Consider the following 4,119-nt stretch of genomic DNA (forward strand, 5'->3'; position numbering starts at 1 on the left):
AATGCAAAATAAATAAATACTTTCGAAAGACTTTTCTATATTACTTTTTTTTATTTTAAATTGAATAGAGTTATGGCTAAACTAACTTTCTTTTATCCTTCGAAAGTGATTTAATCAAATAAAATATACTATATTATATTGTTATTTTAAAATATTTATTTTTTATTAAAAAATTAAAATAATTTTAGTTTATCAAATCTATGCATATCATTCATTCATTTTTATCTCAAATTCACCCAAATCATACAATTATTTTAAAATCTAGACAGTTTTACTCTCATCTCTAAATTCACTCAAATTTCATTTGATCTCTTATTGTTTAACTTTTAGAAAGTTTTTTTTCACATAAATTATTTCAATCTTTCTCAACAATTAAACCAAAACTACTCAAATTTGACTACATTTCTCTCATGGCCATTTTCAAAATTAAATAAATAGATTTTTTTAATTATCTCATGTTTTAACAAATAAAACACATAGTAAAAGTGTCTTATCCAATATATTATACTAAATTAACATATTAGTTTAATAAACAAAACTAACTGGATTGAATAGGTGATTAACTAACATCGAACCCTAGTATTCTAGAAGGAAAAGGACAGTACGAACGCAATGTTCAGCAAAGAAAAAAAAATAGTTGAAAACAGAAAATATAGTTGCATACCATATCCAAGTCCAAGATTTTGAACGTTTAGAAGAAAATTCCAATCACAATTCGCCCTTATAAATTGGCTACAAATAATATATTACATAACATATAATAGTAGATAATAAAGAGTGAAAATTATTATCTTCGTTAGTCGTCATCTTGTAATTTAATAGTCCAAAAGAGTAATTTACTTAAATGATTATATTACAACAAAATAAACAGATAGAAGATAGAAAATCACACTCTCACATTTTAGTTTTAGAACCAATTGGATATTTTATTTTATGTTTTAAATAACTGATTTCTCATCTTATTATCATAGTTTTCGTTTTTTTTTCTTCCGATTCCATATCATTCGGCCGCGGGGTTTAAATAAAAAAAATATTATTTTCTTTTCTTAAAAGAGCTTTTGATAAAATTAGTGTATTCAATTTATTTTCAGTTACAGGGATTTAATGTTTAGTGTTAATTATCATATATAAATAGATATAATTTTCATTATGCAAGTCTGATTCCATAGAATTGAATTAAATTTAAAGTTCACTTACTAAAACTATTGTTAGACCATTATAGTAAACATTCTTCTAAGTCCGCATCTTGATCTTGAAAGTTTGATGTAGACTTAATTAGGATGTGGACTTATGAAATTTTAAGAGTCATATTATAATATGAAATATTAGGGGTCATATAATTACTGTAAGCCCCTTTTTTCCTTTTCAGCTGAGTATTTGGGGCCTAGCCATTCGTGGGCCTAAGGCCGACCCAATAAGGGGACCCAATACCCTTGTCAGCCCCTAACCCCTTCATTCTGTTCCATTTTCAGAAAAATCAGCTCCTTGTTCCCTCCCCTCATCTAGTGTAAGAGCTTTGCTAGGGCACAGAGGTTCTCCCTTGTTTCAAGCTAGCAAAGGATATTGTACTTCCAGGTAAGTCGAACTCTAACCTTGTCCTTCTCTTTCTCCAGTTCAGAGGCTAATGGTTTTGTCTTGGGTTCTCCCTAGCACCCCCTTTCTCAACTCCGTGTGGGTTTGTTTTCAGCTCCGTACCCTACTCCAGTGCTCCACTACTTTTCTTGGGTTACCACTCTATTCTGCTAGCGTATAACAAGGTAAGGGGAGCTAGTTTTTTTTTTTAGTTTAAAGTTATTGTGGCATGCTTATGTTCTGTTCCATGTTGTGGGCGCTTGAATGGTGTTGGAATCGTGAAAAAAAAATGGTTGGCGTATATTCTGGATGTTGCTATATGTCGTTTTCCTACCTTGCACGTGTGGAACAGTGGGGGAGAACTCATATTCTCGTCCAGGCGAGCTCGTCTCGCCTAGGCGAGAATATCAGCAGCTCGCTCAGGGTTCTGCCTCGAGCACTCGCCCAGGCGAGGGGCTGCGTTTTGAGCGACATGTTAGCTCACCCAAGCGAGACAGCCTCGCCTAAGCGAGGGATCGTGAAACTCTCCAAGGAACCACTGTTGTAGGCTCGCCTAAGCGAGAGCCCGTCGCCTGAGCGAGACAACTTCTCTCGTCTGGGCGACGACTCCTAGCTTGAGCGAGGCTGCTGCAGTGGGTGGTTTCAATTATGCTTTTCTCTTTGTTTGATGGGTGAACTGTGTGATTTATTTATTTACCCCTTTCTTTCAAAACCTAAAGCATGTGAATATATATGGTTGCTTGAATCTTATGAACTAAAAGTTGGTATGTTAGCATGAATAACACATGGATTTTGGTTGGTTGGTTGGTTGAGAACTTGCATGAGAATTGGATGTTTTGAGATAAAGGTGGTGGATATGGTATGAAACATGAATTTATTGTGTGATAGGCGTAATTCCATGAGTCTCGTGGGGAGACCTCGTGGTGGTGTGTAGTGTATATATTAAGGTATGGATTCAAGTGAGTCAGTGAGTCTCAGGTAGAGCAAACTGACCAAGTGGTGAGAGTGGCGGGAGGCCTTAATCTTTGGCAGGATAATGGCCTTAGATGCTTAAAGGTTAACCTTGTGTGTGGTAGGGTGAAACCCATTGGCAATGGCTCTGCAGAGCAGTAGAGGCCACCACAAGTCCAAGCGTCCAGTGAATCCGATCTTAGTATATTTATCCAGATAATCGAGTCATAGTGTCCTGCTTGTCTGCGATAACATGATTCTCTGTGCTCACTGTGTTGAAATGCTTGAACTATTTAAGTACTTTTCTGCTATACTATGTTAACTTTAAATTACACTAGCTTACCCTTTCTTTGTTGTGTATGTTCTTGCCTTGATTCTTTTCCTTTTGCAATGATCACCTTACGGTGGGAGCAGATGGAAAGAGCTCTAGAGATGGATCAGCTGGTGGTAGCAGTGCTGCATAGTTTGGACCAGTTACCTGTAGCTCCTAATAGTAGTTTTTATGGCTTTAATGCCCCTCTCTTTTGTGATTTCTTGCTCTAGGAGCGACCCTTTTGCAAGACAGTTAACGTTCAGTCCTTGTTTCGATTTTGGCATGGTTGTATGCCTATGTTTTCTTTTAAGTACTCCTATGGATAACTGTAATAGTAGATCCGTTCGTGTTCTGTTCCTCTGATTGTTTCTTATTATCATAATTATGCGATGCTTTGTTTAGTAGATTTAATCTATTTAATTGGGATGTCACAATTACACTATGGAATATTATGAGGGTTAAAATTTTAATTTTTGTTTAAAAATATTAGAGATATAAGATATATGATAAATATAAAAGATATGTTATAAGAAGAATTTATCATTTTATTTTATTTATATACTTTCATATATATAATGTAACAGAATATAAAATCTTTACATGATTTTTTTTAAAATAAAATCATAAAATTATTGATCCAAGAAATTTTGACCTATTATATCACTCATTATCATTTGTTAATGTTCGAAAAATTACAATAGAAGAGTTTAATATCAATTATTAGCCATTATATACCCATTTTTACTGTCTCCATATATCTCATAATGAAACACCTCACAAAAATATGGAAAACTATATATATATATATATATATATATATATATATATATATATATATATATATATATATATATATATATATATATATATATATATATATATATATATATATATATATATATATATATATTCTCTTTCACTTAAGCATTTTCTCTTTATTTCAATCATTGTATTAGTTACCTTGTTAAGTTCGAAGGCCCTAAAACATTTTGGATTATTGTATAAGAATAAAAAATGAAGAGGTATTTTGAAACTACTCGTGAAAAAAAAAAACTGCTGATTTATAAAAATAAAATTTTCTCCAATATTTAAATTTACATTTATTTATTTATTTAATATTTTAAAAAGGAAGATCTGTAAGTATAAATACATAAATGTTATAGGTATACATCTCAATCAAAATTTAGTTTGGAGTTTTCAGTTATAGTTGGGCAATCAAAAGGAGTTCATTTTTCTTTTATATGCTTTTACGTAAGCTCTAAGTACTTCACATTGCTCCCAAA

At 32.3% G+C, this 4,119-nt stretch overlaps 1 long non-coding RNA gene across 1 annotated transcript; it reads left to right on the forward strand.

Annotated features, from left to right (window-relative positions):
• Window positions 1–1,455: 1,455 nt before the first annotated feature.
• Window positions 1,456–3,256, forward strand: LOC146883461 (uncharacterized). The gene is made up of 3 exons (XR_014984371.1): window positions 1,456–1,575; window positions 1,688–1,757; window positions 2,938–3,256. It is a non-coding gene; the product is annotated as an uncharacterized LOC146883461 (long non-coding RNA).
• Window positions 3,257–4,119: the final 863 nt, after the last annotated feature.

Source organism: Vigna unguiculata, chromosome 9 (genome assembly GCF_037176805.1).
Source record: "Vigna unguiculata cultivar grain cowpea cultivar isolate G323 ecotype 2 chromosome 9, ASM3717680v1, whole genome shotgun sequence".
NCBI classification, from domain to species: domain Eukaryota; kingdom Viridiplantae; phylum Streptophyta; class Magnoliopsida; order Fabales; family Fabaceae; genus Vigna; species Vigna unguiculata.